General features: G+C 31.6%; 1 protein-coding gene across 4 annotated transcripts in view; it reads right to left on the bottom strand.

The window, feature by feature from the left end:
- The window catches only part of LOC106639940 (troponin C, isoallergen Bla g 6.0101-like), a 352,184-nt gene that overhangs the window by 85,588 nt on the left and 251,774 nt on the right, over positions 1-14,822 (bottom strand). The gene's annotated exons all lie outside the window — the stretch shown is intronic.

The raw sequence follows: 14,822 nt of genomic DNA, 5'->3' as shown, positions 1-14,822 counted from the left end.
CCCAGATAAAATAACTACAATAAAAAATTTCACACCACCAAAAAATATAAAACAATTACAAGCTTTCCTAGGTTTCATTAACTTTTATACTAAATTCGTGAAAAATTACTCCATGCATGCCTTTCCACTAGTAAACTTATTAAAAAAGAAAGTACCCTTTAAATGGGAAGAAAGTCACCAAAAAGCGTTTAATAAAATCAAGGAAATATTTAATACTGAAATAATTCTAAAATTCCCACGAATTCATGAACCCTACATATTAACTACGAACGCAAGTGATTTTGCCATAGCAGCTGTGCTTTCACAATTAAACAATAATAATGAAGAAGAAATCATAACTTGTATTAGTAGAACACTCAAAGGCAGTGAATTAAACTACAGTACAACTGAAAAAGAAATGCTAGCTATAGTTTGGTCCATACAAAGATTAAACATATATCTAAAAGGGGCCTCAAAAATTATTGTGAAAACTGATCATCAAGCACTTTCATTTTTAAAAACATGTAAATTTAAAAACTTTAGGTTACAAAGATGGGTGTTGGCATTGCAAGATTACAACCTACAGCCGGAATACCTTCCGGGTAATCAAAATTCGGTAGCTGACTATTTAAGCAGATATATTCATCCACATGATAAATCACCCACTAAGGTAATTGTTGCTTCACTGCTAGCAGACAAACTTAGTAAAGAATTAATAACATATCTCAAAAATTTAGCTGAACTTCAAAAACAAGACAAATACATTGAAAGTTTGAAAAATCATAAAAAATTTGGGACAGTATTTAAGTTGAATCAAGACAAATTATTATGTAAAATTCATGATGAAAATGAAAAAATAATAATTCCTCAAATCATAGTAGACATGCTATAAAAGAAACACACATAGTATATAGTCATATGGGACCTAAAAAAATTATTTAAATATTAAAAGAAAATTTTTACATACCGAAACTATAAGTACAGGCATACACATTATTACGAAAATGTATAATATGTCAAAAAAGTAAATATATGACTTATAAATTAAAGGAAAAAGCACAAGCAATCTTAGCTAACAAACCAAATGAAATCCTTGCTATTGATTTTTATGGACCATTACCAAGATCTGTAGGTGGAGTTCGTTACTTGCTTACTACTATGGATGTATTTTCGAAATTCGTTATTATGTACCCTGTAAAAAAAGCTAATACGAATATAGTAATAAATAAACTTTTTGATGACTATTTTAAAAAATATGGAAAACCTACAAAAATTATTACGGATCATGGTAGTCAATTTACAAACAAAAAATGGATAAAAAAATTAAAAGATCACAACATAACACCGGTATTTTCTTCAATAAGACACCCACAATCAAATCCAGTAGAAAGAATTCATAGAGAACTAGGTCGATTTTTTAGAACATTATTACAACAATGTAAACACACTAAATGGGCATCTTTCGTAGAAATCGTTCAAAATATTATGAACGAATCATACCATGACACCACCATGTTCACACCAATAGAACTTCACTTAAACAAAAAGCCTACTAGGATGTGGGAAAAATATTTTACAATAAAAAAAAAATAACAATTTCGATATAAACACGAAAATACACTTAGCTAGAAACATTATGCATAAAAAGCTAAGAAAACGCATGAATAACAAAAACATAAACACAAAACATAAAACTTTTAACATAAATGATTTAGTGCTAGTAAAAGCTCTAAACGTATCAAGCAATGAAAACAAACAAATTGCCAAGTTTTTTGAAATATATGAAGGACCTTTTAAAGTAAAAGAAATATTGGGAACAGACACTTACTTATTGTGCAACAAAGACAATAATCGGGAACGAGGAAAATTTCATATATCAAACCTTAAGCCGTTCCACACTTAGAAAACACACATGAAAAAAAAAAAAAAAAAAAAAAAAAAAAATATGTGAATGTAGTCAGAGTTAACAGTTCGTACATTCACATAGAACAATTACATAACAATTTACTAAATATGTAAGAGTGGTCAGAGTTAACAGTTCGCACGTTCACATAAACACAAAAATATAATATCAATAACCATGGCTGTTTTCTGGTTAAATAACGGTAGACAAAACCATTGAAATAAATACATAATATTTAAAATCCTTATTGTTGTCTGAAATTGCACAAAGAATAAGTAAAAATAGAAAGAAAGAGCACAGCAAGTTCAGTTGCTTCTGTAACGCCAAACCTTTAAGATGTGCGACCAGGGAACACAGTCAGAAAATTACCTGGGTATGTGCCATGCCTCCACGTTGGTAAATGAGGCACTATTAAAGAAATCGACATTAGCGATGCATTGGAGCAAGGTGCGAGGACAATGCCAAAAAATTATAATAGCGCGATCAAGAGACATTAATGGCCAACAGGGCCAGATCTACAAGGAGTATCAAAGAGGAATTACCACGCAGACAGTCCCAAAGAAAACCAAATCGCAAAGGACTCAAACACCGAAAAGCGTACATATAGAGCTCCAAAAGATGAGCAAGAGAGCGCTGGAATTAAAAAAAATGCTAAACGAACCAGCAATAGAATATGATCCTGAGGATCCATCATTTAAAAAACCAACAACAACAGGAAGGATACACATGTTTAAAAATGATGAAGAAGTAGCCAAGATCATTGAAGTGATGCATATAATCAAACCGATGATCATGAAGCCTATCAACTGTGAGGATGAAGATATAATATAAATAGATATCTTTAGTTTATAGTAAAACATATAAATCATTTTTTTTTTATTAACTATATCATAAGAAACTTAAAAGTAATTTTTATACAATATTGTTATTGGCTAAACGTAGCCATACTCTTTATCTTTAAACAAAAATCTACCATGGCTTGTATAAATAGTAGCATGGATGGAATAATGATTTATTATGCTTATATATATTGTTAGGGGTTAAGCGCAACCACTTAGTTTTATAAATTTGTTTTGAGAACGAACCCCACCACATCTTGAATGCAAATTGGCTGGGGGAGATATGTGAGGGTCTAATTCATATAGTAAGTAATTATTTGCTTATCACCAATTTGAGTTCAAGATGCTATTCCTAAAACACTCGCTACCCGGTTGGCTAGAATGTAAATACGTAAGATAGATGAGACAAGCGCCTATAACGCGACTATACAAAACACTTATATGTATGCCGAAACAAACAATGATTGTGAATCGCGTCGAAATGTGCAAGTCATTCGAGCCGCCTAATCAAAGCCGCCGACGCCGCTGCGAATCTGGAGGGTATAAAAGGCCCATGCAAGCCCATGTTAATCACTTTTTGCCATCAGCAACGAGTCCGGCGCTTTGACTAGGGAGCTCTGCTCTTCAAAGCACTGTTATAATATTATCGCAATAAACAGCGAATTTATATATATAAATATATATATATTTGATTATCATTTCTTATATTACAATATTCATTTCAAATAAGGCACTGGCTATAAGGGCGACGAAGAGGCTATTACAGTCTCCTAGTTTTCCCCTTACACCAGTTACTCCTCTTTTGTGTTCCTCGGGTAAGGAGCGGATCTCCGGGGCAATACGAACCGGAGCTATCCTCTAGGTAAAAAAGCTAACGAACTGGCGGACCTTCAGGGCAATACGAACTGAAGCAATCCCGGTTCCTAGGCGACTTACCGCACCCAACAGGAACTCAATAGAGTCCTATAAATTCTTATTAACTAATATATAAGATCCTCGGACGTGTGCACCACGGGTCAGGGGCATTGCGAATCTGACTACGTCCCTGCACGCATCCACTGAAGTATCTCGTGATACAAGTTGGGGGCAATACGAATCCAACATTGTACCCACGAGTACCCATGGTCCTCTATCCTTATTAAAAGCATATCCACTTATACTAACTCACATGAATATATCACGTCACATAAAAAAAAAAACCATCAAGTAACACTTAAATTTATACTTAAAATATCTTTATATAATTACGAACATTACAAATGGCGCTCGACGTGGTTAGTACGTAATATATTCATAAAAAAAAAAAAAAAAAAAAAAAAAAATTTTTTTTTTTGAGAGTTTGAAAAAAAAAAAAAAAAAAAAAAAAAAATGTCAAGAAGAGCCACCATTTTTATAACAAAAATGGAGGAGAATAGCCAAGATGAAAATGATGAGAAACAAAAATTAGAATTAGAATGGAAAAAAATAATTGTAGAAGAACTGCAATCGGTAGAAGAAACACAAAATGAAAACATAAGCGAAATGGAAACTCTCAAAAAGGAAAACGAATCTTTACAAGTACAAATGAAAAGAATAAATGAAAATATAAAAAAAATCTTAGAAGAAAACAGAGACATACAAGAGCGTATTACAACCATAGAAAAAGAAAACGACCAATTGATTCATACAACATATAATTTGAAAACAAAATACGATGAAATCATACAAACTATCATTGTTACGGACGATCTTAAAGCTCTAAAAAAAACATGTTTTGATCAAATGAGTGAAAGCCCGAAAAGAATAGATGTTAAAATTAAATCTCTTGAACAAAAAATAAGAAATAAAATAAATATAAATCCATATATTGAATCTATCCCTAAATCATCAAATATTCCATTACCTAAATTTAAAGGTTACGACAGCGAAAGACCAATGAAATTTTTATCAAACTTAGAAAAATACCTTAAATTTCTACAACCGGACGATTATGAAATAAAAAATATTTTTTCGCAATGTTTAGAAGAATCGGCTCAAAATTGGTGGTACCTTCAGGAAGACTCGACGGATAATTTCGAATGTTTCTCAGAAAAATTCAAAAATCGGTACTGGAACAACAACACTCAAAAAAGAATAACTCGGAAAATAGAATCGGGAAAATATAATAATCAAGGAAAATTAAAACGCGTTGATTACGCAACAAACATTCTCGGCTTTGCAAAAGATTTAAAAATAAATTTTGCAAATTCCGATTTTATTAATTTGATAGCTAACCACTTTGACAATAACCTAAAATTAATCATAATAGCTCGAAACTTAAATAACATTGATGATTTGTTGAAAATCATATTAGACTATGACAATGAAGAAAACCAACTATACATTGAAAAAAATCCAACTAATAAAAATCAATACTCTCGCAACACAGCCACAAATAATACCCCTCCTAATACAAATAACCAAAACAGAAACACCACATCCTATAACAATCCTAATAGACCACATCAAAAATACCTTCAAAATAATGCCAATTGTAGAAACATTACAACTCATAATAGTCCAACAAGTGAAGAAAAGAATTCAATTGTCCATGAAAACCAAGAAGAGATTAAACTTAATCCTTTATTAGAATACGAAGAAACTAATTATGATATTAATTCAAAAACAAGATATTTCACAAATTCGGGAAACAAGCGATAGTTGCATTTAAAAATTCGGATTTTCTTAACAGTAAAAAAGATAAAGAAAAATTAAATGCCACTAAAATCAATTCAATATTAGAAGACACTAGAAAAGAACTAATACATGATACAGAAATAAAAGATAATATCCCTCAAATTTTAAAATGTCCAGAAATAACTATCGAATTAAAAGGAATCAAAACTAAAGCATTAATTGATACAGGGAGTGAAATAACTTGTTTATCTGAAGAATTTTATCGAAAACATATAAATACATTAAAATTCGTACCAACATTACCAATCACGGGAAAGTTCGTAAAAGGATTTATGGGAGAACGTTCTACACGACTAAAAACACAAGTTTTAATAAATACTAAAATAGGTAAACTAGAAGTAGAACTGATTTTTATCATAATACCAAAGTTAGTAAAAGATTGCATATTTGGATATGACTCATTAAAACAAATAAACTTAATATTAGATACTACTAAACAAGAAATAAATATAAGGAACAATCATTTATATGATGTAATACAATATGAAGATATAATACTCACAAATGAAGATTATGAGTCCATAAGAATAGAAGAAAAAAACGAACTTTTAAAATCAAAAAATTCTTTTTCTTTAGAAAATATACCTTTATTTACTGAGGATATTGAATATATAAACGATATCTCCAAAGAGGAGGTCGTAAACAAATTAAAAAGTTATAAAAATCTTAATAATCGACAAATGGATCAATTATTTAATTTAATATGGAAATATAAAAATATATTTGAAAAAAAACCAGGATTATTAACAAATTATGAACACAAACTGGTACTAAAAGATGAAAATCCGTTCTACTCAAAACCATATCCAATACCCTTAAAGTACAGAGAACAAGTAAAAAAAGAAATAGATAAGATGTTAAAATTTAACATAATAAGACGATCTACAAGTCCTTATATAAACCCTATTGCTATTACTATTAAAAAAGATGGAACAATAAGAATGTGCTTAGACGCTCGAAAATTAAACGAAAAATTAGTAGACGTTTATGAAGCTCCACCAGGTATTGAAGAATTATTTCCAAGGTGTAAAGATGTAGAAATCATTTCAAATTTAGATTTCACAAGTAGCTATTGGCAAATCCCACTATGTAAAAAAAGTAGAAAATACACAGCTTTTATATGTGACAATAAAGTATATGAATTTAACGTGGTTGCTTTTGGCATTAAAACAAGCAGTGCCACCCTATTAAGAGGCCTTCATCAAGTAATTCATAATTTGGAAGATTTTATTATAGCTTTTGTGGATGACTTGGCAATAATATCGAAAAATTTCCAAACCCATTTACAACACTTAGAAACTATTTTTAAAAGATTAGATAAATACAATTTAAAATTAAAATTTGAAAAATCCAACTTTGCTCAACAACAAGTATCTTTTTTAGGACATATATTAAGTAATAAAAGTTTAAAGCCAGACCCAGATAAAATAACTACAATAAAAAATTTCACACCACCAAAAAATATAAAACAATTACAAGCTTTCCTAGGTTTCATTAACTTTTATACTAAATTCGTGAAAAATTACTCCATGCATGCCTTTCCACTAGTAAACTTATTAAAAAAGAAAGTACCCTTTAAATGGGAAAAAAGTCACCAAAAAGCGTTTAATAAAATCAAGGAAATATTTAATACTGAAATAATTCTAAAATTCCCACGAATTCATGAACCCTACATATTAACTACGGACGCAAGTGATTTTGCCATAGCAGCTGTGCTTTCACAATTAAACAATAATAATGAAGAAGAAATCATAACTTGTATTAGTAGAACACTCAAAGGCAGTGAATTAAACTACAGTACAACTGAAAAAGAAATGCTAGCTATAGTTTGGTCTATACAAAGATTAAACATATATCTAAAAGGGGCCTCAAAAATTATTGTGAAAACTGATCATCAAGCACTTTTATTTTTAAAAACATGTAAATTTAAAAACTCTAGGTTACAAAGATGGATGTTGGCATTGCAAGATTACAACCTACAGCCGGAATACCTTCCGGGTAATCGAAATTCGGTAGCTGACTATTTAAGCAGATATATTCATCCACATGATAAATCACCCACTGAGGTAATTGTTGCTTCACTGCTAGCAGACAAACTTAGTTAAGAATTAATAACATATCTCAAAAATTTAGCTGAACTTCAAAAACAAGACAAATACATTGAAAGTTCGAAAAATCATAAAAAATTTGGGACAGTATTTAAGTTGAATCAAGACAAATTATTATGTAGAATTCATGATGAAAATGAAAAAATAATAATTCCTCAAATCATAGTAGACATGCTTATAAAAGAAACACACATAGTATATAGTCATATGGGACCTAAAAAAATTATTAAAATATTAAAAGAAAATTTTTACATACCGAAACTAAAAGTACAGGCATACACATTATTACGAAAATGTATAATATGTCAAAAAAGTAAATATATGACTTATAAATTAAAGGAAAAAGCACAAGCAATCTTAGCTAACAAACCAAATGAAATCCTTGCTATTGATTTTTATGGACCATTACCAAGATCTGTAGGTGGAGTTCGTTACTTGCTTACTACTATGGATGTATTTTCGAAATTCGTTATTATGTACCCTGTAAAAAAAGCTAATACGAATATAGTAATAAATTAACTTTTTGATGACTATTTTAAAAAATATGGAAAACCTACAAAAATTATTACGGATCATGGTAGTCAATTTACAAACAAAAAATGGATAAAAAAATTAAAAGATCACAACATAACACCGGTATTTTCTTCAATAAGACACCCACAATCAAATCCAGTAGAAAGAATTCATAGAGAACTAGGTCGATTTTTTAGAACATTATTACAACAATGTAAACACACTAAATGGGCATCTTTCGTAGAAATCGTTCAAAATATTATGAACGAATCATACCATGACACCACCATGTTCACACCAATAGAACTTCACTTAAACAAAAAGCCTACTAGGATGTGGGAAAAATATTTTACAATAAAAAAAAAATAACAATTTCGATATAAACACGAAAATACACTTAGCTAGAAACATTATGCATAAAAAGCTAAGAAAACGCATGAATAACAAAAACATAAACACAAAACATAAAACTTTTAACATAAATGATTTAGTGCTAGTAAAAGCTCTAAACGTATCAAGCAATGAAAACAAACAAATTGCCAAGTTTTTTGAAATATATTAAGGACCTTTTAAAGTAAAAGAAATATTGGGAACAGACACTTACTTATTGTGCAACAAAGACAATAATCAGGAACGAGGAAAATTTCATATATCAAACCTTAAGCCGTTCCACACTTAGAAAACACACATGAAAAAAAAAAAAAAAAAAAAAAAAAAAAAATATGTGAATGTAGTCAGAGTTAACAGTTCGTACATTCACATAGAACAATTACATAACAATTTACTAAATATGTGAGAGTGGTCAGAGTTAACAGTTCGCACGTTCACATAAACACAAAAATATAATATCAATAACCATGGCTGTTTTCTGGTTAAATAACGGTAGACAAAACCATTGAAATAAATACATAATATTTAAAATCCTTATTGTTGTCTGAAATTGCACAAAGAATAAGTAAAAATAGAAAGAAAGAGCACAGCAAGTTCAGTTGCTTCTGTAACGCCAAACCTTTAAGATGTGCGACCAGGGAACACAGTCAGAAAATTACCTGGGTATGTGCCATGCCTCCACGTTGGTAAATGAGGCACTATTAAAGAAATCGACATTAGCGATGCATTGGAGCAAGGTGCGAGGACAATGCCAAAAAATTATAATAGCGCGATCAAGAGACATTAATGGCCAACAGGGCCAGATCTACAAGGAGTATCAAAGAGGAATTACCACGCAGACAGTCCCAAAGAAAACCAAATCGCAAAGGACTCAAACACCGAAAAGCGTACATATAGAGCTCCAAAAGATGAGCAAGAGAGCGCTGGAATTAAAAAAAATGCTAAACGAACCAGCAATAGAATATGATCCTGAGGATCCATCATTTAAAAAACCAACAACAACAGGAAGGATACACATGTTTAAAAATGATGAAGAAGTAGCCAAGATCATTGAAGTGATGCATATAATCAAACCGATGATCATGAAGCCTATCAACTGTGAGGATGAAGATATAATATAAATAGATATCTTTAGTTTATAGTAAAACATATAAATCATTTTTTTTTTATTAACTATATCATAAGAGACTTAAAAGTAATTTTTATACAATATTTTTATTGGCTCAACGTAGCCATACTCTTTATCTTTAAACAAAAATCTACCATGGCTTGTATAAATAGTAGCATGGATGGGATAATGATTTATTATGCTTATATATATTGTTAGGGGTTAAGCGCAACCACTTAGTTTTATAAATTTGTTTTGAGAACGAACTCCACCACATCTTGAATGCAAATTGGCTGGGGGAGATATGTGAGGGTCTAATTCATATAGTAAGTAATTATTTGCTTATCACCAATTTGAGTTCAAGATGCTATTCCTAAAACACTCGCTACCCGGTTGGCTAGAATGTAAATACGTAAGATAGATGAGACAAGCGCCTATAACGCGACTATACAAAACACTTATATGTATGCCGAAACAAACAATGATTGTGAATCGCGTCGAAATGTGCAAGTCATTCGAGCCGCCTAATCAAAGCCGCCGACGCCGCTGCGAATCTGGAGGGTATAAAAGGCCCATGCAAGCCCATGTTAATCACTTTTTGCCATCAGCAACGAGTCCGGCGCTTTGACAAGGGAGCTCTGCTCTTCAAAGCACTGTTATAATATTATCGCAATAAACAGCGAATTTATATATATATATATATATATTTGATTATCATTTCTTATATTACAATATTCATTTTAAATAAGGCACTGGCTATAAGGGCGACGAAGAGGCTATTACAGTCTCCTAGTTTTCCCCTTACACCAGTTACTCCTCTTTTGTGTTCCTCGGGTAAGGAGCGGATCTCCGGGGCAATACGAACCGGAGCTATCCTCTAGGTAAAAAAGCTAACGAACTGGCGGACCTTCAGGGCAATACGAACTGAAGCAATCCCGGTTCCTAGGCGACTTACCGCACCCAACAGGAACTCAATAGAGTCCTATAAATTCTTATTAACTAATATATAAGATCCTCGGACGTGTGCACCACGGGTCAGGGGCATTGCGAATCTGACTACGTCCCTGCACGCATCCACTGAAGTATCTCGTGATACAAGTTGGGGGCAATACGAATCCAACATTGTACCCACGAGTACCCATGGTCCTCTATCCTTATTAAAAGCATATTCACTAATACTAACTCACATGAATATATCACGTCACATAAAAAAAAAAACCATCAAATAACACTTAAATTTATACTTAAAATATCTTTATATAATTACGAACCTTACAAACTAGAATATCGCAGATTAATTTCTAATTTCAATTATTGCTCACAATTAGAAGAAACAAAAATAAAATTTAAAACAATGATTCTAAAAAAGCCATTTAATCTCTTAAAATCTAAAAATATAATTTAGTTATCTTACATATTGAATTACTCATTTAAAGTACGATTGTATATACAGTGTTGCTATGAGTTAATATGAAATCAAATTGTCTTGAATAATAGAGTTAAGTTAAAAATTACTTTAATGTACATGTATTATATGAGAAATATATTGACAATAAGTTTATGTAGGATTGTAAACTAAATATTATTTTAATTTGTTTTGTTTTTAATATACATGATCCGTTTATTACATTAACCGTTACAATACCACAGAAAAAATTACTATTCAAATATGATTACACGCTTCAATAACTAAATAAATAGGAATGAGTTCGTCAAGCCAACACATAGGGAACAACTTATAGTTAGTAGTTCCCACACTAGACAGTCACAGGAAAGTTTACAGATGAATGGCTTAGTTAATAAAACCTCAAGGCATAAGACAAAAACATTTTTAATTAAGATAATTATTCTATTCATAAGCAATCGTTATTTTACGACTTACCAAGTAGTTATATTGATAGTTATAAGTACAGAAAGTTTAAATATCTGAGAAATAGTTATAACGACAGTCATAACTCACATAGGTAAAAAATAAAAGTTTAAACATAAATACATATGTACATACACATATATATATATATTGCCTTATTCTAAAAATTATTATTGTCACATTATAGAGTTAAAAGAAAAGTGTAACGTTAACATGGATTATGAAAATAAATGAAAGTTTTAACTAAGAGTTGATTGGATGAAAATAGAATTAAGTTAAATGATCTTACAACTGTTATGTATAAATTTTACTTGCTCTATTAATATACTTTTTAACTTACTTTGTTCTTATAATTTTTGGTACAAAATTTATTTAAGATCCTTAACACTCGTTCGATAAAGTAAAAACAAAGTCTTTTTCCCCCTAACCTCAAGCAAAGGTTACCCATGGGCCTCAGCAAGCTCCACAAGCGTCTTGCAAAGTATGATTTGTAAAAAGTACTAAAAATTATGAATAAAACTGTCAGACTCTATAGTTTCTTGTCGATAATAAAAAACGAATTTACCAACGCGAAAATCGCAAGAAAATAAAGAAAAAATTTGTCAAATTTTGTCAGTACTATAGCAGTAGACTGTGTGTTGTTGAAAGGGCACATAATAACCTTTATGTCAAAATTTGAAAAACCATACAAGAACCATCTATTGTAGTTATGTTAATAAGCAATAATGATGATAGCACAAACTAACCCTATAACATTAAGATAGTAAGAACCGGATAAAACAGTATCAAGTAGTTGATATAAGAGACCCTCTCAAGCACAGTTTATTATATCACAAGAAATCGTATTCAAGGCTATAAAATTAGAAACGTTACGCATAACTCGTAAGGAATTTCCGAATCTTCCAATAACACACTATGCGTAATCCATGTGATAACTCATCACACAATAACATGCCTTGCATGACCGACAGGATAGGATGACTTATACACGGATGATACATAACAATGCTAACTTCTAGATACGCAAACATGACCAGCTCTCAAGGACACTAGCTACAAGGTCCATAACAAACTCAATGGCTCCTTATAAAAACAAATGCCTGTATAAGAGTATGAGGATCATAGTGAGAAGTTCCGTTTGATTTTGTCTTCAGACTACAACAAAGCTTGAGACGATGAGCTCAGCCCTTTCACACAAAATCATACCCATGTTTACTACAGAAGTATATCTTACTTTACTTTTTTAAGTTATCAGGATAGTCGGTAATCAAGTGATCACGCTTTTAGCTTATTCAAAACCTTATCATGACCTCTATGGGTTTGTAGCATGAGACCAAGGTACTCTTTGAAATACTCTCTGGTGTTTTCTCTCAACAAAAGATTTAAGGCATTTGATTGACCCCCTGAAGCCACGTTATGGAGAATGGACATTCTTCTTAACGGGAGTGAAGCCTATAAACTTTTGACAGTGGTGGTGGTGAGATCTCTTTTTTTCTGTTGAGACGTGTTTGTGGCTATGTGCACCCTATGTAATCATGGAAAAAAGTAAAGTGCGTTATCTCCATGCAATTCTATTTCCTTATTCTGCCAAAAATGCAAAAAAAACCGCTGTTAAAAGGGCCCAATAGACACAAGGTAACCAAGAATATATCTTACAGCTTCATCCCTCACACGTGGCACCGTGCAGACCAATCGACTCTTAATTTGAATTTTATTTTAATTTTAAAAATAAACGTTGATGTCGCGTTTGTTTTCTAATAAAATATTGTTAAGCTAGCAATTTTTAAAGTAAGGTAAGATCTTAGGTCAATATCTTATTGCCAATGTGAGTATGCTAATTATAGTTATACAAGCTCTTTAACTTTTCTGTTTACATAGTACTAATTTGATTTATTTGTTTCTTAATAAGTGACCATTAGTTATAAATAACATGATAAATATTGATTTAGAACGTTTTATCGCATAACGTTACATTTTGATCTACTAAATCATATATTATTAAGACTTTTTGAGGCTTTAAAGTATAAAAACTATTATGTAAAAGTTATTTGCTATGTGTTAGCTTTATAAACTTATACATTTTTATGTACTTATCAAAGTGCATAGTCATGTTTAAATAACTAATTTTTTTTTGTAGTATCTCAACAGCACATAAAATAAGCAGCTTACAATAATTTATAAAGAAATCAAGCAACTGTCTGATTTTTAGAGCTGCATAAAAATATCACTTATGTGTTTTCCATTTAAATAGATACATTGGCATCGTTTTTAACCCAATTGTCTTTTTTAACCATATATCTGTTTGAACAATTCATTACTACAACAAATAACTATCCGTATAAAATCTTATAATAACTAGATAAATTATGCTTGGTAAAAAAGTCTATTGAATACGGACATCTTACTACTATATAAAGCAAAGTTGCTAAAACCGTTGTAATCGCTAACCGCGAAAACTACTGCACCAATTTTGCTAAAATTTTGAATACTAATTCTTCATTATTTTTTTGATAACAGTTTTTTTCTTAAAAAAATTAATAACAATAGCGATAAATAAGCTCAAAGTTATGCTAAAATAAGCTAATATTGCGCCTTAGTTTAGTAGGATCCGCTAGGTAGCGTCAAGATAAAATTGAAGCCACCCGCAACCAAAGATAGTGAAGAGTGGTTGTAACAAGCCCCATCGAATAGACAGTCATCGCAGTCAATCATCGGCACTACTCCAAGAACAGAGGAGTCCATCGTGCAGCTTGGCATCTTGGCTACTGATGAGACTCTTCTTTCATGGGCAAGCGAAATAAATCGGTTTATACCCCGGATCCCCAAAATAAACGAGCGCCACGGAAAAACAGGCATTCGGAACGTCACCGTCTTCGGTGGAATACCAAGAAACATTTCTAGCCAGAACACGACCTGCTCCAGCAATTTAGAGCTTTGTGGCCGTTCAACCATCTGACCTGGTGTCGTCAAACATTTTTCTACCTCAAAAGCCAGGGAAGACAGCCCTGAAGAGTACGGGAAGCCCGTTCTCCTTAGTGGTCGTCCCAACAGCATGTATACAGACAAGGTATTCTCCAGGCCCACTTTCCTGACTACCGATGAATGGTTGGTTATCCAGGGAACGACCTGAAGACGAGATATTCTTTGGTCAGTGGCGTACTTTTTTTCCTGTACAGTCTCCGTACACAGTGACGCAAAGCATAAGAGTCAAGATTCTTGCATCTGGCTTTCTATCATCAAGAATAATAATAAGGAATAGCTACAAGTTTCACCACCGGCCCTTTTCAGTGCCATTATAAGTATTTACGTTCCCTACTTAACCATTAATCTCATCGGTTGTTTTAAGGGCCACCTAAGTTTAAATTACCTTGCCAACTAATACATTTTTACTACGATT

This window comes from Copidosoma floridanum, unplaced genomic scaffold (genome assembly GCF_036245765.1).
Source record: "Copidosoma floridanum isolate Cflo_tuat_1 unplaced genomic scaffold, Cflo_Japanese_pri ptg000021l, whole genome shotgun sequence".
Lineage (NCBI taxonomy): Eukaryota > Metazoa > Arthropoda > Insecta > Hymenoptera > Encyrtidae > Copidosoma > Copidosoma floridanum.
The sequence above is the reverse complement of the archived record's forward strand: the minus strand, read 5'-3'. Positions and strand labels throughout refer to the sequence as shown.